This window comes from Notamacropus eugenii, chromosome 5, assembly GCF_028372415.1.
Source record: "Notamacropus eugenii isolate mMacEug1 chromosome 5, mMacEug1.pri_v2, whole genome shotgun sequence".
Lineage (NCBI taxonomy): Eukaryota > Metazoa > Chordata > Mammalia > Diprotodontia > Macropodidae > Notamacropus > Notamacropus eugenii.
In genome coordinates this window covers 314,018,784-314,046,137 of record NC_092876.1, presented here as the reverse complement: position 1 = coordinate 314,046,137, position 27,354 = coordinate 314,018,784, and the positions used below count along the sequence as shown (strand labels likewise).

At 34.8% G+C, this 27,354-nt stretch overlaps 1 long non-coding RNA gene and 1 pseudogene across 2 annotated transcripts in view; one reads left to right on the top strand and one right to left on the bottom strand.

Moving 5' to 3' along the window:
* Positions 1-27,354, bottom strand: part of LOC140506327 (heat shock cognate 71 kDa protein-like) — a 49,855-nt pseudogene that overhangs the window by 10,800 nt on the left and 11,701 nt on the right.
* LOC140506329 (uncharacterized) overlaps positions 1-27,354 on the top strand; it is a 58,235-nt gene that overhangs the window by 19,416 nt on the left and 11,465 nt on the right. For both annotated transcript variants that reach the window (XR_011967888.1, XR_011967889.1), the window contains exon 3: positions 19,406-19,550. This is a non-coding gene — a long non-coding RNA (uncharacterized lncRNA). The remainder of the gene's footprint in view (positions 1-19,405; positions 19,551-27,354) is intronic.

The following is a 27,354-nucleotide window of genomic DNA, read 5'->3' as shown; positions in this document are numbered from 1 at the left end:
TTTTTTGATATCATGAAAAATGTTGCTATAAATATTGTGATGTATATGGAGACTTTGTTCTTATCAATAGGCTCCTTGAGATATAAGCTTCTTAATGGAATCTCTCAGTTAAAAAGTATGAACATTTTACTCACTTTGTTTGCATGATTCCAAATTGCTTTACAATGTGGTTGTGTTAATTGATAGTTCACCACCAATGTACCAGTGTGCCTATCATTTCACACTTCCTCTCACATTGACTATTTTCATTTTTTTAAATCTATGTCAATTTACACATCATGAGGTGAAATTTGAGGTATTTCTTTTTTTCTTTTCTTTTTTCTGTTTTTACTGATTTGGAGTATTTTTCCACATGGTTTTGAATTACGATTCTGCCCGACTTCTTTCCATCTTTCCCAATAGTAGGTTCTTTTTTGTTTCTTTGTTTTGTCAAATTGGGAGTTCTTTTCTAAGTAGTTTGCTTTTACCACTTTATCAAACACTGGTGATTAAATCCATTCTTTCTGATTCTCTCTGATCTAGTTTGTACCATTGACTTACCTCTACTTTTTAACAAATATTAGATGGCGGTGATGACTGATACTTTATAATCTAAGATAATGATCTCTACCTGATGAAGCAGATAGAGTGTCAAGACTGAAATAAGGAAGACCCAAGTCAAAGTCCCAGAAGATTGCTAGTTTTGTGACCCCAGGCAAGTCATTTGACCTCTATTTGCTTTAGTTTCCTTACCTATAAAATATGAACAATAATAGCAGCCACTTCTGAGGATTTTTATGTAAGTTAAATGAGTTAATATTTGTAAAGGGGTTAGCATAATACCTGGAATACAGTAGTCACCATATAAATGTTAGCTGTTGTCATTAGCCAAATTTAATTGGATTTTCTCAATCCTCATCCTTCTTGAGTTCTCAAGTCAGTCACCTTCTTCACCTTGGTACTCTCTCCTCTAGGTCTTCATTACACTGTTCAGTAATGGTTCACTTCTTATCTACTTCTTTGTCTTCTTTTCTGGAGGACACATCATTCCCACTAACTGGGGGATCCTCAGGACTTTTCCTTTTCTTCTCTATCTATACTATTTCACTTGATGATCTCATTTGGTTCCTCTGGATTTTATTATTATCTGTAATCTGATGATTTTCACATCTAGTTATCTAGTCTTAACTCCTTTGGAGACCTCACATTTCATATCTTCAGTTTTCTATTTGACTTGTCAAACTGTGTGTGTGCTGTAGGCATTTAAACTCAACACATCGAAAACAAAACTCATTATCTTTCCCTCTCAACTTTTTTTTTCTTTCTAACTTCCATATTCTTCTCAAGACTATGATCATCCTCTCAATAAACCTGTTACAATTTAGGCATAATGTTTTACTCCTCATACTCTCTTACTTGCCCATATACAATCAGCTGTTAAGTCCTATAGTTTCTACTAGGTTAACATCTCTTGTATATGATCCTTTTTCTCCTCTAACATTACAGTCACCTTGGTATAGGCCTTTATCACTTCATGCCTGGACTGTTGCAGAAGCAGATTGATCTCTCTGCCTTAAGTTTCTTTCCACTCAAATCTAACCTTCATTCAGCTATCAAATTGATCTTCCTAATATGCAGATCTTACCATGTCAACCCCCATCCTCATTCAATAAAATTCAGTGGCTCCTTATTGTTTTTAGAATAAAATGTTAAATCTTGGTGTGAATTTGAAAGTCATTCAAAACTTGTCCTCTTCTCCTCTTCCTTCCTTTCCAGTCTTCCTTTACCTTAAATTTCCACATGTACTCTATAATATAATAACATAGGACTTCTTCTAGTTCTTCACACAAAACTCAGAGCATTTTAACTGGTTGCCCCCCACCCCACCCACCTGGAATTGTCTTCATCCTCATCTCTGCTCCCTTGTTTCTCTGCTTTCCTTCAAGTCTTAAAGTGCTCATTTTTGTAATAAGCCTTTCTCAGTTCTTCTAACCTTAGTGCCTTCTGTCTGATACTACTCAAAATCTATCTTTTAAGTAGCTTATTTCTACATAACTATGTGTATGTTGTCTCCCCCATTTGATGGTGTGCTCTTTGAAAGCAGGGTCTTTGAAATTTTTGTTTATGTATTCATTCATTCATCCATTTATTGATTTAACTATTCATTAATTCATTCATCTATTTATCTATTTATTCATCTATCTACCCATTTATTCATTTACTGGTTGACTGATTGATTGATTTCCTTTCTTTGTGTCTTCAGTATGTTGCACAGTCTCTGGGATATAGCATGGAGTTAATTAATGTTGGTTGGTTAATTAGAAATGCTGTCAAAAAAGGAAATGAGGTAAGTTTGGATTATATTGGCCTTTTAGAACCTATTCTGCTTCTTTGTCAATAGTTTCACTTTCTAAGTGTTCACAAACCATCATTTTAATCATACTTTATTTATTCAATAATACCCTATTTTTGAATAATTTGTAAGGAACTGAAGACAGAAACTGAAAACTTGGACTTTTACCTAGATCAGATATTGTTATTCTTTATCTATTTGACACATTTTTGCCTCCAAATATTACCAATAGTTCATCAGGATGCATACGACGTGATTATTTCTGTAACTTACTATTTAGTTTGTCCAGACTTGATCATTTGAACTCACTGTAGGAATGGAGGTGGCTTTTTACCATTTTATCACTTATCTTGGAATCTAATTCCCTACAAATCATTTTGTTTTGTAAGTTTATATGTCCAATGTTTTTCCCATTTGTTCTCTTCTAATCACCCACATGGCCACTATCTGAGTTCAGTCCCATATCATCTCTCACTTGGACTATTGTAATAGCCTCCTAATTAGTCTCCCTACCTCAGTTATCCCACTCCCATTCTACATAGCCCTCTTCATCTGATAAGTACAAATATGTATTTCCCAATCCATGTTGGGGACATACCATATCTAGTCAAGAATATAGTATTATTGAATTTTATTACATAGTTTGGGAAAACTATTCTTTTCATCTAACATGTTCTTCACCAAAATCATATTTCCTTGCCATATCCTCAATTTGCTTATAAAACCCTTACCTTCAATTGACAACAGTGAAGATAATACCAACTACTTCCCTAAGACCTTCACTGACCTTTTAAATTCTTAAAAATTCACAGAGTTCCATTCTGGATTTTTTTTTTTGAAGTAGATATGAATTTCCACATAAAACATTAGAAGTAGATAGCAGTCATCCAGTTTGATAACTTTTGGGATATTTTCTACCACAGTCCAGATAAATACCTGCTAAACTAGCCAATTTCTACCCTGGTTGTAAGGATTTCCAAACCCTAGGAACTAGTCTCTTTCTCCTTTACTCAGATGTCTTCTCCTAATGGCTGTTATAAATTCTCTCTCTAATTCCTTGGATTGTGAGAAGCATCCCAGCCACATAGAATCAGTGTTCCTTCTACCCTCACTTCTTGCTTTAAAAAAAAGTTTATTATTTGCTTATTTTTAACATACATTTTTAAATTTTGCATTCCAAATTCCCTCCCTTTTTCTTTACTTTTGTTGTCACATATTTCTCCACCTTCCTGCACAGATTCCTATTATTCTCTTTCCCTTTGCATTTTGTTTCCTTTCTGTTTTCCTCACAAATGATATTTTTTTCCTTCATTTAAGGGATATTTTTTTCTGTCTTTACTGCCTCTGTCTGAATCATCCTTTTCCTACAACTAGTCTGAAAAAGTGTTGCTTGTCTTAACTTAGGGCTGCTTTTATTTTGGCATTTTTTCTTTGAAATCTAATCATAGGTAAAACTATTGCCCAAGCAACTCTCCCATTACTTGGGGACCCAATTTTCTTAGTACCCACAAGGGGAGGCCAAGAAAATAGAAATTCAGTGGGCAGTTTAAGTTCTACTATTAAGATTAACTTGGAAACAATAGAACAAGTTAAATTCATGCCTCTGTTAATTAGCCTTGGCAGAGATTGTGCATTTTTTTACTTAGAGACACTTGGTTAGGAAGATCAGTTCATATTTCAGTAGGAATATTATCAATATATCACCTCTATTAGCTTCATGTTAACATACAAGGGTTTCATTATTAAGAAGATTCTGAAGGGTTCACTGAATATTATACTTTGAAATAGGTGTCTGGTTCCTGGGAGCAATTTCCAACCTGTCTTCTGGGAGCTAGGACATACTTAAAAGGATTTAGGGGTGGCAGTCTTTCACTTAAGAAAATCCATTTCGGCAATTCTCCTGTTAAGGAAATGGAAAATGTTTCTCTACTAACTTCAGTGGCACTCAAAGTGGTTCCCTACCTCTGAAACATGGCCATTTTCACCTAGAGTCATTCCAGCAGTAAGGGGTCTCAGTTGGCACTCTGTATCACATTTCAAATCTGAAATTTTGTGCATCCTTCATAATCTTTTATTACCTTGGCCTTGTTGTAGTGCAAGAACAAGATCTTTTCAGCTGAATGAGCTGAAAGGATGAAGTTCCTTTTGAAAGATACTTTGACTGTTGATACTTAAAACCCTGTAAAAATGACAAAAGTTCAATGGACTTATAGCCTTACTTCTCTTTAGGTGGAATAGGCAGCAATTTTCAGGGTACTGCCTGCGCAGTACCATACCAAACACACTTGAAGGAAGTATGTTGGAGTGAAAAGAGGACTGCTTTAGTAATCACAAAACCTATATTAAAACACTATTTCAGATGCATATTACTAGTGACTTTGGACAATTCATTTACCTTCCCTAGACTTCAATTTTGTTATTTGTAAAATAACAGGATTGGAGTAGAGACACCAGTGTTCTGTAGTTAGTTTGTACTAGTTTGGAACAGCTGCTTGTTAAATTTTCAGTGTGAGAATGCATATCTAAGAAATTAGCAAATGCTACAAACTGAAACTTAATTTATTATTGCATTCATTGTCTAGATTTAAGAAAGTAATGTAGAAAATATTAATTAATGCAGATTGAATTTAAAATGTGTCCAGAATCCTTTTATTTTTTCCTTTTCTTTTCTGGAGAGTTAATCTTATTTATCACTTCCTGATTCCACAAATTTCATGAGCTCCAGAAATTCATCATATGGTAAGACACCTTTCTTTGTATTTCCAGAGTTTAGCAGAGAGTCAGTCACATAGTAGATACCTAATAAATCTTTTGTCAGGGGGGAGGGAGCTGTTGTTTTTGTTTTTTTTAATATTTATCAGCACACTATTGAAAATGGTCTCTGAAATATCTTCTAAATCTATATCTATGATCCTTCATATTATAAGAAACATAGCCCATTACTTAGCCAAAATTACCAACTAATCTTCCATGATGGTTATTATTATATAACTGTTATTATTAGCAATCTATTTCTTTGGATTATAACAGTTTAGTTTTCTAGACTTCTCTAAAATTCAAATCCCTTAAATTCAATTCAACTACAACGTTAAATACAAATGGTCTACTATATACAAAAATTGTTCTGGCATTCTGGGAGGCATTTATTCAGCCATTTTTAACTGACTAATTAAATAAGTGCTTATTGAGAGTAACATTTTTGTCCTTGCTTGGGAGATAATATGAAGTATAACAGATTATTGCTGTTATTAAAGAATATACAATAATTATTGAACTAATTCAGATGATATAGGAATTCAAAGTATATTTCAATTTTTTAGTAATGATACCTTTGCAACAATTTTATGAATTAAGTACAGCAGATATTGATAACCATTGTGTCAATGAGGAAATTTATATTCAAAAATATGTAGTGATTTGCCCAAAGTAATATAATCATAGTTAGAAGTAGAATAAAAGGGGAAACAGAAAGAGCTTTGGACTTCTAAATTAATAATCTTTCTATTAGATGTCGAAAGTCTGAATAAATATGTGTTTAGACTAATTACTAGTAATTAAAAGTTGAATATGATTTTTTGAGCTAATTGAGGATAAGTGATTTTGCCAGGGTCACACAGCTACTAAGTGTCTAAGGCCAAATTTGAAGTCAGGTCCTCCTGATTCCGGAATTGGTGTTCTATCCGCTATGCCACCTAGTTGCCTCTAAATTTATTTTTAACTGACATACTTAACTTGACAGTTATCTGACAGTAATATTTTAACTTTGTTGAGAAGTAGATTGTTTATATGCTAAGGAGAATGGATAAAGAAGTTATGTTCAAATTTTGACTATTACTTATTTTTAATATGACCTTGGTCAAGACACTTAATTTTTCTGGCTCTCCTTATCGCAGTCTGTAAAATGAGAGAGTTAGAATAGACAATGTCTTGGTTTAGTTATTGATCAAAATCTATTAGTATTTAAGCCTTGAAGTCCATAGAAGTCAATGTAGATGCAAAAAAAAAATTAAAAGCACAACAAGAAAATAATAACAAATTACAAATTGTTAATGGAAGAAAAAATATAGTATATTCTTTTAAATATCTTTAGTATTTGGAGAAAGTCAAATAGCTGATGATATATAATTAAGAAGAATGATAGTACCTGAAGTATTAGAAAAAATTTTCAAATGTTTTAATTTTGAATCCAATCTGCACAAATATAATTTATTACCATGTTATAATTTTAAATATCAAGTTTCAAATTCTCCTTTTGTCCTAATAACTTTTAAGTACTTTTCCATCAATTAAGGTGTGTTTCCACCAGGTTGTGATAATTTTCAGCCTATCTGCATGAAAGGTAGAAAGATCCATTTAAAGGTACTATAGACATTATAAAATATTTGGGAGTCTATCTGCCAAAACAAACCCAGGAACTATATGAACACAATTATAAAACATTTTTCACACAAATAAAGTAAGATCTAAATAATCAGAAAAACATCAGTTCAGTTGCAAGTAGTAGGCCAAGCTAATATGATAAAAATGACAATTTCATCTAAATTAATTTACTTTTTCAGTGCCAGACCAATCAAACTACCAAAAACTTATTTTATAAAGCTAGAAAAAAATAACAAAATGTTCAATTAAGTGATTTTTTTTCTCTGCTGCTTAAAATACTGAATCTGACTACCATAGAGGTAGAAGAAAGATGACCCTACTTCACTTACCTTCAATAGAGTGTATGCTTTACATTTTTTACAATGGTTTTAATGTACTTTTGGTTCATAGGGTTAATTCCAAAGTTTAGAGAGGTGGAGAAGCTCCCCTTCTCCTTCATTATTTAGCAGTTAAAATATGTAAACATGATCTTTACGCCACTATGCAGTCAAAAGGTTAAACCCATGCATTCTAGTGGAATTAATTGAAATATATGAATTACTACAGGGATGAACTATAGCCAGATGGGTCTTGGATGGATAGCAGCTATGAATATTACCCATAGTTTCTTTGGGTATGTCCAGATGAACGACATACTCCTCCAGGCAGGTATAATTTCTTCTGATCCCGCACAGATACAAGTACTGGAGTTAGTGTAATCATTGTAGGATTAGGCTTCAGCTTAAAAAATAATATTAACTATTTAATAAAAGGTTACTGATTAACAAAAAAGAGATACCAAGAAGCGGAAAGAAAGCAACATAATTGGGAAAGGGTAAATGTATCGTAATCTTTCATTGAAATTGGGGCCAGTTATTATTATAAAATTAGAATGAGTTATTGCTGAGGGGAAAACCAATATTAGACCAACTTTCCCCCCAAAAATGAGTGACTCTAAAAGCACAGAATTTCAGAAGTTATAAAACTATGAAACAGTGCTTGATTCTCATATATTTGAACAAAATATACATAATAAGCCCAAAATATAAAATAACAAGTATATTCAGTTCTATAAATGAATCCTTATGATGATTTACACACACACATACTCACACACACTTCTTATGATGTTCAGTCCACAATGTGGCATTAATTACAATTAAATATATTTTTAATCATTAGCATTCATAGAATGTTAATTGCAGATAAAAAAATCATTTCAGATGTAAGAGTCTTCCAATAACCAAAATAACTGTGTTTTGCTTTTCAGGTGAAAACAATGGAGGTGGGAGGGAGAAAGAGGAAGGAAACTAGTCTTCAATAGTGGAGCTATCAGAGAAAAATGTTCACATACAAAGAGTTCATTATTATAAATCTGCATAGAAATTGGTTTCCAAATCATTGCTGGTTATAAAATTATGATTTTTCTGAGCGGATAGAAAGCCTGGTTCTACCTGTCATGGTAGAAAAATGCATTGACAGGCACTTTGAGATTCAAGTTGAACTGACAGTAAAGAGAAACCATGAGTTTCTGGATCTGGGATTCACTTCACACAATAGGTGACCTTCGGCAAGTATATTAGCTTATATTGGAGTTTTCTTTCTCAGTAATAAAATGATACAATGCAAAATGACCTAGTGGAAAGAAACCTGGTCTTTGGGTCAGAAGGACTGCCTTCAAATCCTATTTCTGATAGATAAAGGCTATACAATTCTAGTCAACCCATTTAACCTATTCCTGTCCTCAAGTAACTTGCTAAGATTCTGCATTGAAGAAGAATCATTTATTTGCATAGGTGGAAGGAGTTTCCTCGTTGAGGAACTCCCTACAGCAGTGGAATCACGAGGTAAAAAAAAATAATAGTGAAATACGAATCCTATTTATCACATAGAGATATTTGCCAAAGTTCAAGTGAATTAGTTTGTGTGATAAAGCCAAAATAACCAAGACATTATAGAAATGTAAAAGATTATATTTTATTATGAGTTTTATTTATGAGTTGCAAGTCTTCAAAGCTTTGGTAGCTAAAAACCTAAGAGCCCCTATTGGCCACTCCAAATCATAATCAGATAACATTTTTCTGACCTTTTACAGTTTCTATAAATTACCATTAGACTACTGGTATATAAATGATATATGCCAGTCAGTCAGTAAGCATTTCTTAAGTACCTACTATGTGCCAGGAACTGTGCCAATTGCTAAGGATACAAAGAAAAGCAAATGATAGTCCCTGTTCTTAAGAAGTTCATGGTAGGTGATACATTATGCAATTAACTACATACAGACAAGCTTTACACAGGATAAATTTGAAATAATCAACAGAAGAAAGGCAGTGGAACTGAGATGGATCAGGAAAAACTTCCTGTAGCAAGTGGGATTTTAACTGAGCTTTGAGGAGAATCAAGGAAGCCAGGACATAGAGATGAGGAGGGAGAGCATTTCAGGCATGAGTGGCAGCCAGGGAAAATGTGTCAAAGGTCAATTTTCTGCTGAATCATTTTGTGTTTCAAACTTAAGACTAATGCAGTAAGTGTAGATATACATTCTGGGTCCCTTTGTCATGTTACAAAATGTCTACTTGTAGCACATTACTTTCAGAAGGTACAATATCATGTCAAAAAAGCAACAGCAACTGACATTTATACAGAGCTTCAAGGTTTAAAAATCTCTTTACACAGGATATCTTATCTGATCACCCCAACAACATTATGAGCTAAGTTATATTTTTTAATGTCTATTTTACAGTTGAAAAAGCTGATATTGAGAGAAATTCAATGACTTGCCCAGAGTCATACAGCTTTAAAGTGTCAGAGACAGGATGTGCATTCAGGTCTTCCTGACTCCAAGTTCAGCACTTTTAACACAGAACCCCAGTTCTTGGCACAATACCTGGCACATAGTAGTTACTTAACAAATGCTTGGTGATTGGCCTCACTTATTGAATTGACTTTGTCCAGTTGCTGCACCATGAGAATCAGTTCAATGATGTAGTAAAGTTTAAAAGAATTTCAATTATTACCTAATATTGCATCATGATATACCCTAAAATCTGAACGATTTATCCCCTTTTTTAGCTCTTTAGATACACACACACACACACGCACACGCACAAATTTCGAACAATTGTTATGATCATTTTTTATTTTATTTCTCAGATTATAGTCTCGATTCATTATAGTGGCATGGGACACATTCTACTTGATTAAATATACCTATAAGATTAAGTTTGTACAAATAAAGTTTAGCGTCTTCTATGATTATCTCCCTAAAATCACCGGGAGGATTCTTTTATGTTCCTTTTGAACCATATCATTCAGTGCTTTCTTGCTTTTTATTATTATTTTTTTTTGCCTCAGCTTACCAACTTACTGATTCTCAAGTTTGCTTTGCTATCCTCCTTTCTACATTTTTTTCCTGTTATTTCATCTTCGTAGAAAAATAATTGACATTTTTATAATGCTTTATATGAATTATTTAATTTGACCTTCCTAACAACCCTATGAGATAACTGTTGCCATTTTACAGATAGAGAAATAGAGTTTATAACCATGACTTACAAGTCTTGGGGACAGGTATCTGTTGACTTCATGTCCAGCACTCATTCTACTTCTCTTTGTTGTTTCTCTAAAAAGATCTTCCTTTGTCAGATGAGAGTTCTTTTCTGTCAGTCAGTCAATCTGAAGTATTAACTAGGTATCTCTTTTGAGTCATTTGATCAAAGCATTACAGTAGGTGGAAGAAGTCTTTGAAATCCATTGGATGAAATGGAGTGATACTGTGAAGGAGATGGATTTGGATTGACTCTAGAATCTCAGTCAAGACCTGAGCATTTTATATAAAATGGCAGAAGAGTTTGGAGCCTAGGGGATTCCAACATCTGGCAGTACAGAGGAATGAATAGCCCAGACAAGACTCTGAATGGAAATCCCTTGGAGGAAGGGCAGGAGAAAGCCTCTTTCTCCTCCACCTCCTTGGGAACTTTAGAAGGTCAAATGATTTGCCGCTTAATCAATATCCTAACAGCATCCTTGAACAATAGCAGGTGATGGCACTTTCAGCATCAGAAGTCAGGCACAACCTAGATGAACTAAGAGAGATTTCTGCAGGACTGCAAGGATTTCATCAGAAAGTTACACTATATTTAAAAGAGATTTCTTGAGGACCCCACACGAGGGAGAAAAGGACATTAGCCACATGGATCTATGAGTCTCACTTTTTCCACTCTAAGTTTGAGTCTATTCACTTTTGGGAGGACATGTCATGAATTTTGAGGAGACTGTTTTTTTAACATGTCTTCATATAAACAAACTTACTAAATACCCTATTCTAAAAGGTAGATATCATACTGATTAATTGAATTCACCTGGTAATCAGGAAGTACATCAGTAGGGGCTCATGAGTTATAGAATTAAAAATTATTCTCTGTACTCTCAGAATCCCCTGGAACCTTGAGAGCAGAAGTGGCAAAAGAGCTCAGGAGACCCAGATTGCTATTTGGGATAGTAACCACAGAAGATATGCTATATGTATATATTTCTCTCAACCCCAAAGAATTACAAAACCTTTGAGAGCAGAGAACATGTATTCTTCTATGAATCCCTCATATGGCCTACTTATTGATAATGACCGTCAAAGAAGAATGCAAGACATCAAAAGCCCAGTAGGGTGGGAGGCCAAAGCAATATTATTCTTGCTTTGTAAATATTAAAACATGATAAACAGTAAATAAATTATAATAATCTTACTCCTAATAGTTTAAAAAATGTGATTTTAAAGAAGTTCAGGATAGAAGAGTATTATGTGTAAAGTAATATTAGTTTCTTAATACTTTTTTTTTTTCCTTTTGACATTACTGTTACAATTACAGTTGTAATATTTCACAGGGTTTGGAGAAGATTTGGTTTCAAAGTAGTTTGAAGGTATAGAGTAGAGGAGAAATGTAAAGTGCCTCATTGACGATCCTACAAACTGTTTTATGTCCTGATGAAGTTTAAATATTATCTTCCTAGGAAATTATGCCAGTAGTTAAGTTACTACATGTGCTTATAAATTCTTTGCTTATTCTTGAGTGTGTAGGAATAAATCACATGTCCCATGCCTAATCCATACTGTATTTGCCTTTTTTTTAAATTTCCCCTTTTACAGAGGCCTTAGCTTTGAAACACAAGTAAAATGATTCTGCAAGGTGCAAGGATAGGGTACTTAAAGATGTGAAGAAGACTAATAACTCTACCTGGAGGTAGATTACCTGACCAGATCTCATGCCAGAGCTCCAAAGCAGTAGTGGCTCAGTGTCCTATCCCCTCTTGGCCCAGCTACAGTGCCTCAGTGCCAGTCTGCACAAATAAGACAATCGTTACCCAATACCTTTCTATATTAGTTTTTCATGACTTCCTAATGCACCCTTTACTTCAGGAAGAGTAATTTAAAAATATATATATATTATACATATATCAGGTACCCTATACAAACCATTCATATTCCATTTGTTTACTCTCTTGTACTTTTGCTTATGTTGTACTTCCTATTTAAATTACCCCCCTTTTCCTCCTCTCCCCGGTTCAAAACTTACCCATTCTCTCAGGTCCAAATGCAACTGTATTCCACGCTGCCCCTTCTTCTTACACACATATAGACACCCTGCACACTTCCCCAATTTTTCACCCCACATTAATCTCTCTCTTCCCTGAGCTGCTGCTATACCTTATATAGTTGGTACCATATACTTTGACCCTGATTATAGTCTATCTTTGTATTTTTCTCTAGTAATTTCTTATGTAGCTGTCTTATCATCTGGAAGAGGGGCCTGAATGAATTTGAATCCCAGATTTCTCCAGGCAGTATTTCCCAGATAATGACATTTAATTTGATATTTCTGGAGACTGGAGTGGTTAGCTGGAGAAAAAGAGAACACTGCAAAGAAGCAAGAAAAGGTTGTAGGTACTAAAGTGACTGAGGAAGACCTAGTGTATCTGAACTATGGTTAGGTAGGGATGGAGAGACAGTAATCTTTTCCCTACCTGTGGGAAACTGGCAAGACCAGACTAGCTTTGCTTCTGTCTTGCTGAGCCCCAGTGGTTAGGACAATATTCCAACTACTGTTTGGAGAAGCCCAAGTTCCTGCAATAGACTGAGGCAAAATAGAAGCCAGTAAACTCCAGAAACTGCGGCCCAGGCCCCTAGAGGCATAGCTGTACATTATTGTGCCCTCTCCATATTGAATGACTGCCCCGTTTCTCCTTCCCAAGAAGTTGGGAGAGATCACACTCCCAATTTTGTGCCTCTTTATTGATTGTTCTCCCACACTTAGAATACTATCCCTTCCTACCTCTTCCTTCTGTTTCCCTGGCTTCCTTCAAGAGTCAGCTCAAACTCCTTCTGCAAAAAGTTTTTCTCAGTGCTCTTTACCTTCCCCCAATACTGGTTTCTTTCCTCTGAGTTTTTCTACTATTCACACTGTATATAACATGTATGTACAGAGTTGCTTGTATGATCTCATTCCCTACAGAATGTGATCTCCAGGACAAGAACTGCCTTTTGCCATTCTTTGTACTCCCAATACTTAGTGCAATGCCTGGCACATATTAAATACTTAATAAATGCTTATTAACACACCAGTCGAGGGAGCAGCAGAGAGAGTAGTTATAGTTTGGGGAAGGAGATGAACTAGTTTGCTGGGAGTAGTGGAACTGCTAAGTGATTATGTATTCCCAATGTTACAATGCTTGCTTTTTAAAGGAATATTCTTATCGTTCTTTAATATGATAAAAATTCTACATAATTTGTTAATATAGGAGAAAGAAGTTGAAACAAAATGCCCTATTTTCAATTCAAGTGTAATAGTGAAGGGGAGCATGTCCCTAAACTCCCCTCTTTAAGTTCATTAAAGATTCCTCCAGAATGAAAATATTACTTTCTCTTTTCCCTTTGAAGTATCTCACTTTGTGGTGACCACTAAGTGAATATTAGATAGATATTCAGTTTTAGTGACTGTGGTAGATAGAGTGCTAGATCTGATGCTAGAAAGATCTAAGTTTAAACCTGGTCTAAGAAGCTTCTTACCTGTGTGACTCTGCTTGTTGTTCAATCATTTCAGTCATGTCTGATTCTTTGTGATCCCATTTGGGATTTTCTTGACAAAGATACTTTAGTAGTTTGACATTTTCTTCTTCAGTTCATTTTATACATGAGAAAACTGAGACCTACAAGGTTAAGTGACTTATCCAGGTTCAGACAGCTAGTCTGAGGCTGGATTTGAACTTGGGTCTTCCTGGCTCCAGGCTCAGTTCTCTATGCCATCTAGCTGTCATGTTGACTCTGAACAAGTCAATCACTGCCTCCTTCAGTTTTCTCATCTCTGTTAAGGGCTTCATAATAGTACTTACCTTCCAGGTTTGTTGTGACAGTAAAATGGGATAATGTTTGTAAAGTGCTTTACAAACAGTAGACACTGCCATTACTATTTGATTTGAGAGATTAAAGTGAGTGAGGATTTGTTTCATTCAAAATCAAATTTAAATGCCATGGATCTGGAGTTTTGTTTTGTTTGTGTGGAAGATTTTTTTTTCTATACTCTATGTGCCTCACTTTATACTGAATGCAAAATCTCCCCATATATTTTAAAGCTCCTAGGATCATAAATTAAGAATTGGAGGGAACCTTAGAGTCTGTTGAATTTAATGTCCTCCCCACCCCATTTTATAGATGAAGAAATATTGAGGCAAGTTAAGATTAAGTGCCTAAGCTAGGGAGACAGAGTTAGTAAGTACCTTCTGCAGTGTATAAAAAGATCTTCCTGACTTCATAGACTCCAAGTCTAGTGCCCTATTGGTTACTTGATTGGAGGTGATAGAAGTGTGGTAAGTCTTTACTGTAGTCAGCAAGTGTTTTCCTCTGTGTTATGCTTCTAAAAACTGGACGAAAACTAGTGCTTTACTTGTAAGCTTAGAGCAGCAAAAGGAGTTCATTTTTGTGGAAGCAACAGAGTCAAAGATATATGTTCCATGTTTAGAATTAAATATAGTTTTCCCAATAAAAGTTTAACCTTTTAACAGCTTGAAAAAAATGTGAAACCAGAGAAAATTCCAACTGACTTTATCACTTATAAGGGAATGGAGAAGATTCCCTTTGCTTATAGTATTACTGATTTGGTCTAATGTCTTTAATTCAGAAGCTAGACTGAAAAGTGATTTCTCTCCATTGATCCGTTTCTTCTTTCTACTAGGGCCTATTTCTTTATTTTAGAAAAGCCAATACAGAAAAATGAAAGTCATGATGGAGAACCCCACACTAACCTCCCTAGAGACAGTTACTTTCCTTTCTTTCTTTTAATGTCTACGAAAGAAAAGTTAATTTTCAAAACCAGGGAGCTTTGTTCTGGAGCTCTAGCTTTTCATAAACTCTACTTACTTGGTGCTGGTGTTTTTTATATCATACATATATGTATATACATATATTTTTTAACGTTTATGTTTCATTGACTGCATAATCCATTATAATACATAGCAAGTCCTTTCCCAACAGAGAACCTGAAGAGAAAATGAGTTTTGATTGCCTCAGAAGGGGGTTAGTTTCAGTGAAAGGAAAAACTAATAAGCTAGGAAAGTTGTGAGACAGTAAAATATGTACCAAGGGAACTGATGGAGCCACTATCCCTGGAGAGCTTTCAGTGAAAGGATGCATGAACATCAGCTGGGATTTTAAAAATCCTTCCCTGCCTCTCTGGAGGGGGTAGATAAGAGCCCCTCTTAACTTTGTTCAAGAAACAGCAATCATGTGGTTCCATGCCTTTCAATGTTCTATAACAACACACAGATCAAAATAAAGATAGGAACCATTTATATAGAGTTTTAAGGTTTTCATACCCGTAACATACATTATCTCATTTAGCCCTCAACATAATCCCATGAGACAGGTATTGTTACCAGTCCATTTTGTAGATAAGGAAACAATACAGTGAAATAAACTTGGAAAGCTAGTTTGGGTCAAATAGTAGAGACCCTTGAGTCCTAGGCTAAGGAATTTGACCTTGTCCTTCCTCTAAGGAGAAACAAAGACCAAAGTTCCATGTTAGGAATATTAATCTGGTGCCAGTGTGCAAAATGGAGAGATGGAACTATAATAAGAGACTTCAGGATATGGTACAGAATAAAACAGGGCTGGTTAAGGGTTATATGACATCAGATCAAATTCTGTCTTTTTCAAGTCATGTATGTCTTTGAACAAGTCACTTATCTTCTCTGGGTCTTAGTTTCTTCTGTAAAATCTGGGAAAAGGAGCAGGATGAACTAGATGAGGTCTTCAGGTCTTTTCCCAATCAAAATCTATAATTCTATCATCCTATAAAAGTCACTTGTTCATGGCCACACAACTCATCAGACAGCTTATTCGCCATTTTAATATTTTTCAATATAAATTTGTCATAATTTAGCAGATACATGTACAATCAAAGAGAATATAATTTCTTTGAGGGCAAGCTTTCTACTCCAAGTCTACACTTCTTCCACTGCAGTGTCTGTGGCTAACTTGCATCGCTGGGCTAAGCTGGAGCTTCTGACACACTTAAATGAAGTATTAGCCTTTTCACCGCCTTGGGCATTATAGGGAGCACATTTTTTTTCCCAAGTGCTCTGGTCAATGCCACCATTTCCTCATTTGTAAAACAATGGGAACAACACTGAACCATTTCATAGGGAACATGGAAAGAGAGTGTGCACAAAAATGGTAGTTTGCCACTCTAACAGTGATAGGCAAAGGCTTAATAGGCACATACTTTGTCAGCTACTCTACTCACAAGCAATGGGTTATTGCTGTCAATACAAGTGAAATGCTGCTTTCAGTATTTATACTTATAACATCCTTCATTTTTCTGGCTCATGTTTATTTTTTCTTTGAGATAAACTCAATAACCATTTATTGAATACCTATTCTATGCCCAGCACTGGTCAGGGTACCATGGAGAATATAATCTGGAAGCTGTGTTCGCTGTTCCCTAGGAGTTCACAAATTAGCTGATATGATAAGAATCACACATGTTAAAAAGCTAAGAATAGCTCATGGCACTATACAGTTTACAGAAGATGTTTGCTTATGTAGATACATAGGAACTAATATTCCCATTTTATAGATGTAAATGGTGATACAGAGGGGTAAAGTGATTTGCCCATGAATATATAGCTAGTAAGTGACCTAACTGGGACCCAAGCTCATGTATTTTTGCTGTCTGCATCTGATGCTCTATCTACTAATGTAAGATAAATTATTTTACTCCCCTCCTGAATCTTCTGATTATATGATCTTAGACATAGATCTTAGACTCAGCTGCCTTCTAGAATATCCTTCCATCTTGTTGTCCCCCCTTCTCTCATTGGTGAGTTCCTTCTAGGACCTCTATTTTAGGGAACCAGACTGATCAAACTTCATTCCATTTCCAGTTCAGCTCAGTGGACTTAGCCACTATACCCCATTCTCCCCTGACCAGTACTTTTAAACCATCTTTTATATGTTATCCTCCGCCATTAAAATGTATGCTCATTGGGAACAAAGATTCCATTTCTTTTTGCTTGGCTTTGTAACTCCAGCTCTTAATCAGTCCCTGGCACATAGTAAGTGCCTCATATTACTTGATGATTTCCTGCCTACGGTAATCTAAATAACGAGCAATGGGAGTTCAGTAGATATATACAGATCAGTTTGGCTGGGATGTTCAGGAAAGACTCCATAGGGGAAGTAGGATTTGAACTAGGGTCCTATATTTAGATGAAAGATTAGGCTTCAAAACAGATGAAGGATAAGCTTCAGATAGGAAGAAGGGAGAAAACATTCCAGGCCCAGGGAATAACTTAGATAAAAAGCACACTTAGGAAATTATTAGGTATATTCAGGGCCAGTATAGACAAATTTGAGAAAGAAAGGATTCTACCAAGACAACAGAGGAAAATAGCAACAACAACTTAGAGAGGCAGTTTAGGCTAAATATTAGAAGGTCTTGAGTATCAGGTTAAGGAGTTTGATGATGTCACCCCTTGCTTCAGGGGTTCCTTTATGAAAAAAAAAAATGAAGACCAAAAGTTCCATGTGTTGGGAAAGTTAATCTGAGGGCAGTGTGCAAAATGCATAGATGGAACCATAATAAAAGATTTTAGCCAGAGAAAGAAGTTAGGGAAAATTCAAGTAGAGAAATAAAATTCCTCAGTTCTCAATCTCTCCTCTTCTAGTGTCTTCCTTTCACTCTATACGTGTTTGTTTTTGTTTCCTCTCTAGTACCAATGTAAAGGGCCCTGTGCCCAAGTTTGGGTGTCCCTGATGAAGCGAGTTTCTGTTCACTATTAGATAGGTAGCTGGTGAAAAGATAGATTCAGATAAAAATAGATAGATTCTGGTAATGGTGCTAAGGATACAAGCATCAATAAGCATGGGAGCTTTCAACTATAGCAATCAGGGTCATGTATTCAAATATACCTTTACAAGGTCAGAGATGTGGTAGAAGCTCAGTTTGCCAAGATCCTCACAGCTATCCTTGTGTTTCTCCATCTGTTTGATTTTCATCCATTGAGAGGTCCATTCATTTTCTATATCACACAGCTTAGTTATTACTAATAACCAAGTTGAATTTTGTGGCCAGCAATGTTTGAAAAATTGAGTGATGTGTCTCATTTACAGTGTTTATAAGATTAAAGACTGAATTTGGGACTGAAGGGATTGTAGAGATCCTCTAGTTGAACCCTCTAATTTTATAACGGAGTTCCTCTGATTCCAAACTCACCCATCTTTCCTTTATATTGCACTGTAGAACATTTGCAAAATAGTATTTAAACATTTTGACATGAACCAGTTGTTAATTCATTGTAATTTATCAGATTGTATATATACATATGTATATATATTTGTGTATACACATATATGTATATGTGTATGCATACATATACCTACATACATACACACACACAAAGGGACTTAATAAATGTTTCTCTAGGAACATAAAACATAGTCCCTAAACTTAAGAGTCCTAAAGAACAGTTTGGGCAAATTAGACTTGACTTAGAGAAACAACAGAAAAAAAAAGTATGACAGTGTATAATTCTATGCTAAATTGTGTAGTACGTAAAATAAGTGAGCTAGAATGTTAAAAAGAAGTGAATATCACTGAGGTTTAAAGCAGTCAAAGCAACAATTTTGGAAGAGGTGATGTACTGTCTAAAAGATTCCACAGATTGTAAGATTATGGCTTTCTGGTTATGTCTACATGTCTCTCAACTGCCAGAGGAAAACTGACAAAAATGGTTAAATATACAAAGTATACTTGTCAAACATCTGGATAAAACATCTGGACAGTTGACAAATGGTCTATTTTTTGCACAATTTTTTTTCTTTTTTTTTTTTTTGAAGAAGCAGTATGTCTCAATATAGAAACAAAATAAACGTTAGACTTTGGTTACTGAGAATGATAATACCTTACTGAATCATAGACCATAGTAAATTTAAATTACTTCTTCAAAGATCATTTATGTATTTAATCAAGACAGAGGATTAAGTGTGCCACCTACTGAATTATGAGGGCCCAAACCTGGATTTGGCGATCTTCCATCTAATTCTCAGCTTGGCCTGACCCTCCTCAGCATTGGCCATATGGGGATTCCAGGTACGCACAGTAATTCTCAAAAGAATAACTTCTCTGTTATCTTCTAATTTCCATTAAATAACCAACCACCCAGGTCACTATGGATGCCTACCAGGTTGCCAGAAAATGAGTGGCTCCCTCAGGACAGACTGTAACCTGCCAAGAGGTCGTTGTCATGGTGAAAGAGAACTCTACCTACCTATGTCCACTCCCACTGGGATGCCAGCTTTTGTTTGGGGGTGAGTTTCGAATGTTGTGTATCTTATTTTGAGACACATATTTACATTTTAGTTTTTCTTCTCAAGGTTAATCAGAAAGATTCCCAAATGGCAAATGATATGTTCTTGATCGGAGAGGAATTAGTATGGGTGTGATTGTCTTTCTGTTTATTCTTTGAGGAAAGCAAAAATAAGTTAATTGTGGTAAAGTTTTGTGTTTTTTTTGATACCCTTGAGAAAATGTGAAATGCCTGTTAGTTGAAATAACATTTTCCTACTCTGAATTTTCAGTTTCTCTCTTTCCCTTACCTTTTCTTGAATTAATAATTTAGTTATTAATGGCACCAGTATTGAGAGTTTTATGGACCTCTCATTTACATTCCTAATTATTGAACTGTTGAAACTGTGTCTATATAATAACAGAAGTCAGGAAAAAAGATAAAATATTTAAATATGTAATAGAAAGAACAGTTGATGAAAAGTCTGAATATTGGAGATCTTTGACTACATTACTGATTTGCCATCAAATCTCAGTTTACCCATGTAAAAGAAGGATTGATAATAATTGTCCAATTTACTTAATGGAGGTCATGGGAAAAGGAGATTACAACAGAAGAGAACTTTGAAACTATGAAGTATTATATAAATTTTTGAGATTGGGTCTGTATTTTCATCGCTATAAGGAACTCCCAGAAGGAAGCTCCCTCTACCAATGCATAATAATATCTACTCTACTGCTTACATTGTTAGCAAGACTGGGAACATTAAAAGATTAAATGACTTTCCCAGAGTCATGGTTCAGAAGAATTCAGACTTTTCTTACTTCAGAGTCAGTCTCCTATCCACTATGCCTTATTGTCTTTCACTTAAGTATAGGCTCTACTGAACATAACACTGCTATAGAAATACTGGGTACAACTGTTCTAATCTTATTCCATTTGGGATCCAACAAGAGATTTCTTGAAACCCACATAATGGAGTCAGCTACTAATTAGGGCATAATGAGGGGGAGGAAAACTTTTCACTCCTATTTAAACAAAAGATTGATATATACAATCTCTGCCTTCATATGAAGGTCATAGAATGGCTCTTTATCATTAACTGTTGGCTTGCAATACTAGGTTATCATTTATTATAAACTGAAAATAATGGTAGATTGTCGGTTCTAATAAAATTCTTCCATTTTTGAAAAAATCTAATGAAAAATATCAGACCAGAATGTCATAATTCCTTGTTTATAAATATCCCTCCTTGTATATTTACATATTTTGAAGTTTCCTTAGTAACAATTCCCTTATAATAGTATCTTTAAGTATAATTCTTTTTATCTTGCTTAACATTTATGAATGAAGGATACTCTAAAATATTTTGATCTGAACTTCTAAAAACTGGTCATGTGGGGACTGTTTCCTTAAAAATACACAGTGATGAATAATGCTGAGTCTCTGTCCCTAATTAGCTGAGTGGTATTGCACAGGTTACTTAATCTGTGTGAACCTCAGTTTATTCATCTGTAAAATGAGAAATTTGAACTAGATAACCCCCTTGTATCTTTCAGTTCTGAAATTTAAGAAAGGGATTGAACCCAAGGATCTTTGCATAGGTTGTCCTCCCATGTCTAGAATTCATTCTCTCTCTACTTCTATCTCATAGAATCACAATTTCAGTCAAAGCTTAGTTCAAGTATCACTTCCTACAGGAAGTCCATCCTGAGTACTCAATTGCTAGGATTATCTCTCCTGAAAATATATTGAATATATTTAATTTTTTATTAATGTAGTTTCCTCTTAAAAAAATATGAATTCTTTAAGATCAAGAATTGTTACTTTTTAAAAATTCCCTAGGACCTAGATATGTCAAAAGGACTAAATAAATGCTGCTGAATTTAATTTGAATGAGTTTTTTTTTTAAATAGTTGCTTGTTTTTTCCTGTACTGTGAATATTTGCTTTTCCTCTTGGCAATATACTATCACTACTCATTTAATACTGATCTAGAAAAGGAAGACAGAGAAAGACGTTAATAAAGCTGGAGGACGTTTCTAAATACGTATGCTCATTCCACTAATATTTAATGGGTGTCTACAATAAACAAGACACTATTCTTGTCACTATAAGAGCTGAAGTGATGAATAACTTAGTCTCTTATCTTATTATCTAGTAGAAAAATAAGACAAGAAAATAAATAAATTTATATAAATACAAGAATATAAATAGAGAAATAAGACAAGAATATAAAGAAATATAAAGAATATAAAGAGAAATAAGACAAGAATATAAATAAATAAATAAATGCGTTAATAAATAAATAAACAAGGTTATGAATTGTAAGTGTCACAAGGAAGATACAGTTAGGAGAGGTCATAGAAGGAAGGAAACTCTGGGTAAGGTTTTAAGGGAAGGGTTCATGAAATACATTACATTTGACAGGCCTGGATGGGTGGGTAGGATTTCAAGAGGCAGAAGGAACAACATGAGCAAAGGCTTGGAGATAAAAAAGTACAAGGTGTTTTAGAGAAATAGAAGTTCAGTTTAGGAAAGAAAGCTAGAAAAGCTATAAGGTGAGGCTCAAGAGATTGGCTGGAGTATATAAAACAAAAAAAAAACAGATAGTCTTCCATAAACTTTTATAGGAGTTTCTTATAACCTACCAATATTTCTGTATGGCAGATCAGTTTGTGAAGAATTAAACAATAATCTAACACAGAAGAAACAAGGAAGTCTATGATGAAAGGGAGGAGACTTCAACATAATGGATGAGGCTCTTGGAAAGCGAACAGAATTAAATGATATTATCTCAGAAGCATGTGAAAGGAAGACATGTTGGTTACAGGGTAATGGACGGCAACTGGGCAGCCTGGAAAGTTAGGGGCAATAAAGGGACATCTCTGGGACTTTGAATGGAATTCCTCTCATCAATTAATGGGAGGACAGAAGTGAGAGATGCACAGTATGGGCAGGGATGGATAGTTGTCATCTGCATCCCTGGAGTGAACACACAAGCCACTAAGATCATAAATCATTTGGGATATAGGAAATAGCCACCCATATGGATAATTTAAGGAATCAGTAATATAATTACCTCTACTTGAAAATCTTCAGTTCATAATGTTAGGGTCTCTTAACCACTGCAAGTAGACAGTTCCATACCAGACTCAAGAACCCCATTCCAGTCTCTGGACAAAGTATCATATTTGAGGTTCTCAAAGTAATAAAAACATCAGTAAAAACCATAGCACTCTTAGGATTATGAAGCAGAATCTCTTAAAAAAAAATAATAAAATCCCAATGGTGGTTCTCTAAGGCAAAATGCCTTCCACACTCAGAGAAAGAAATATGGAAGTCATTCGCAGAATGTAGCAGATCATATTTGTGTATGTGTATGTTTTTGTGTATCATGTTTTGATTTGTTATATGATTTCTTTCATTTATTTTAGTCCGACTACATAGCATGACTATAGTGAAAATGTACTCAATAGGAAAGTATATGTAGAACCTATACAGAACTGTATGCAGTCGTGGGGAGGGAGGGGAGTAGCGGGGGATAGATGTGGGGGAGATAAAATCTCAATTGTATGGCAGTGATCGTTAAACATTAAAAAATAATTAAAATTAAAAAAAAACAAAATTGAAAATGAACAAGATAAAATCACAACAAACCTGGGAGAAACAAAAAGTATTATCAGAAACCACTGTAAATGATTATATACCAATAAAACTGAGAATTCAAAAGAAAAAAAAAAAAAAAGAAATATAGCCTGGACTACAGAGGGGTGTGGTAGAACCAGCTTAAATCAGACTTGAACTTATTGTAAATTTTCAAAGTGAGCATTTATGCTTTGAAAATACTACCAATCAGGACTTGATTTACTGTTTCATTGATTTGTAGATTTAAGAAAATTGTGGTTAAAATATTGATAATGCAGGACAACTTTAAAGTATATCATGTGTCTTTTTGGGGAAGAGTAGAGTCAGTTGCTAAATATTTACTAGCATAGGCCGAACTATACATGAAAGACATTTTTCTCATTAGGATCTAATGATCATTCAAGAACTTAATATACGTGTTTCATGGTCTCAGGGGTTACTTTCCATGAGAAAAGCATACAGAAAAACATCCTTGTAAGGGACATGTCTAGGAAAACTCAGACAATTTACCCTCATCAGTCAGGGAATTCATCTGGATCTGACCTTCCCCACACTTCTGCACTGGCCATTCCATAATTGTCATTGTTTAAATATGTTTCATTTAATTCTTGTCCTTCCTAAGTATTTCTCTAATAATAGTGCTAAGAGAAGAGAGCTATAGGGATTCTTGAATCTATTTATAACTTGGGAAGCTCTGCTTTTCTTGGCACTCTAAATACTAGCTACTAATCTGACTTTGTACCTGGAATAATAACTGGGTATTGGTTATTCATCTGAGATTAAACTCCTGTTCCAGTAATTGGGCCCCTGCCTTTACCCCCTTATGTCTGAATCTCTAATTCAATTCCTTGCTTATTATTCCCTTTTCTTCTAGGACTTAGATCTTGACTCTTTCTCTTCTCCCAATCATTATGGGTTTAGAGTTCTGATCTTAGACTTCAGTTCCTTTAAGGAGAGTTTGACTACCCTCTGCTAGACCCTTTTAACCTCTCCATTTTGCCATGCATCACCAGATTGCATGAACACTTGTTGACTTACATTGGATCTCTTTTATATTTGCTACTGCTGAGATCAGTCTCTAATACCTTGCTTGCTAATGAGTCTACCCACTCCACTGCATACTGAACATCCTAATTTGGTCAGCACAATTTCATTAGATATCCTGGAGTGCCTAAAAAAGACCCCACCAATATTCCCATAAAATATTTCTCTGCTCAACTCTTGTCTAAAATTTCACTAATTTAACTGGATTAACGTTTTGTATTTCACAAAAAAATAACTATTATTGGTTGTTTTATATAACTTACATTTCCCAATGTATCTATCACGCCCCTCCAAACTTTCATAGAAATAGCTCTTATAGCTGGATTTGAATAAATAAGAGAGAATAAAAAAGAGGGTAAAAAACCAGTTCAGTAAAACTAAGCAGCATATTAAATAAATACATACATACATATTATTTACATATATTTATAACATTAAATATTATAGTATAAATTTTATTATATTATATTAAATAAAAATATAAAATACCTAACAATAAGCAATATATGTTTTAAGAGTTCATAGAATATATGCAGTATTCTACTTTATGTGGTACCCTGGTTCTGAAAGATGGAGGAGGTACATTTTTATTCTGTTGTCTGGAGTCAAGTTTGGTCATTATTGTTTTATATCATTAGTTTTCAAATTTTGTTGTTCTTTTCATTTACATTAGCATAGTAATTGTGTATATGGTTTGTCTGGCTCTGCTTACTTTACTTTTAATTAGTTCATCAAAAATTATCCTAATTCATTGCTGGTGGAGCTGTGAACTGATCCAACCATTATGGATAGCAATTTGGAACTATGCCCAAAGGGCTACAAAAATGTGCATATCCTTTGACCCAGCAATATCACTTCTAGATCTGTATGCCAAAGAGATCATAAAAATGGGAAAGGGTCCCACATGTACAAAAATATTTATAGCAGCTCTCTTTGTGGAGGTCAAAAACTGGAAATCAAGGGGATGTCCATCAATTGGGGAATGGCTGAATAAATAATGGTATATGAATGTAATGGAATACTATTATGATATAAGAAATGATGAACAGGAAGACTTCAGAGAGGCCGGGAAGGACATATATGAACTGATGCTGAGTGAAAGGAGTAGAACCAGGAGAAAGAACTTTGTACACAGGAACAGCCACAGTGTGCAAGGAATTTTTCTGGTAGACTTAGTCCTTCATAGCAATGCAAGGATCTAAAAAATTCCCAATGGATTCTTGAGGCCAAATGCCTTCCATATCCAGAGACAGAACTATGAAATTGGATCGTAGAATGAAGCAGACCATTTTCTCTTGTGTTATATTTTGTTTTGTTTTGTTTTATGGTTTCTCCCATTCATTTTAATTCTTCTGTGCAACATGACTAAGGTGAAAATGTATTTAATAAGAATGTATGTGTAGAATCTATATAAGACTGCACACCATCTTGGGGAGGGAGTGGGGAGAGAGGGGAAAAAATCTAAGATATATGGAAGTGATTGTAGAAAACTGATAACAAATAAAATAATTTTTAAAAATTAAAAAAAAAGATCGTTTTGACATCTGAGCGGAGAATAGACTAGAATGGGAATAGAGTTGGGGCAAGAAAACACATCAGAATATTGTTGCAATAGCCCAAGAATGAGATGTCTGGGACTACAGTAGTGGCAGTGTCAGAGAAGAGAAGGGGATAGATACAAGAGGTATTAGAAAGATACAATCAACAGGAAATGGTAGCAGATTGTATGACTACTGAAAGGGAGTGAGAGTTGAGGATGACACCATGGTTGTGAGCCTAAGTGACTGGGAGGATAGTGGTAGCTATGACAGTAACAGGAAATTTAGGAAGAGGTTTTTTGGGGAGAGATGTTGAGTTCAATTTTAGATATGTTGAGTTTAAGATGTCAGTATATCCCAAGATAACCAGTACCAAGTGTCTAATGGGCCTTTTTGTCAGCATCATACTCCATTAACCTTAGTTCTGCCTTTTGGGGCCAAGTAAAATATCTAATCTCTCTTTCATGTGACAGTCCTACAAGTGTCCTACAAAGACAGCTATCATGTTTTCCTTCTCTTCTTTATTTTAACACCAATCATCCTTAGTTCCTTCAACCAATCCTCAAAAGATATACTGGTCACTCCCTTCAAAATTGTTTTTGGTTTCCTCTACAAGTGTTCTAGTTTATCCTTTTCTTCCCTTAAATATGTGCTTAAAACCCATATGTCATTACTAACTTGTATGTAAGCATGCGCTACAAATACCTCCAAGTATATATATATATATATATATATATATATATATATATATATATATGTCCTTCACCATATCAAAAGTGTCACTCTGACCACCACATGCATCAACACTGAACAATTATTGATTGTGTAGGGCAATAGAAAGAATAAAAGTTATAGTGTCTCTGTTCCCAAGGTCAAGTGTTGTAGGAAGGTGGAAAGAGAAAACACAGTGGCAGGAATAGTTATTCCATCATCTTCTTCTTCTTTAATTCCCCTTTCTCCTCCCTTCTTTCTCCTAAAAAACTTCCAACTGCCGAGTCAGAACAGGAAGCACAACTCTAGCAGCTGAAGAACAAAATCTCTGCACAAAGCTAAACAGAATGTATCTGTTTTCATCTACATGATTGGGAGTGTAAAGATGCTGAGAACAGAGGAGGATCAGCAGGCTGGATACAAGCCAGCAGAAAATTCTCATTGAATTTCAAAATGCAAAACACCTTGAAGGGATTCATTTCATGTGTGTCCCTACATCTGTGTCTCTCAGGCTCTCTTCCTTCCTGTTTCTCTCCACTTATCCAAAGCCTACCTAGCCTTCAAAATCCAGGCCAAAAACCATCTCTTTGATCAAGAAATTTCCAGAGAGATAGAGAGGAAAGAATATTGAAACTGGAGTCAGGTTAGGACTCACACTGGTTTTAATTCTGGCTCCAAATGTTATTCGCTGTAGGGACATGGAAAAGATCCCCTAGTCTCTCTGAAGTTCAGGTTCCCAATCTGTAAAGCATAGATAACAATAACACTTTTATAACTTTCCCTCAGGGTTGTTGGAAGTATCAAATAAGATAACGTATATAATGTACTTGGAAAATTTTAAAGCATTCTATAAATGTTAGTTATTCTTGTTGTAAAGGGAATAAAT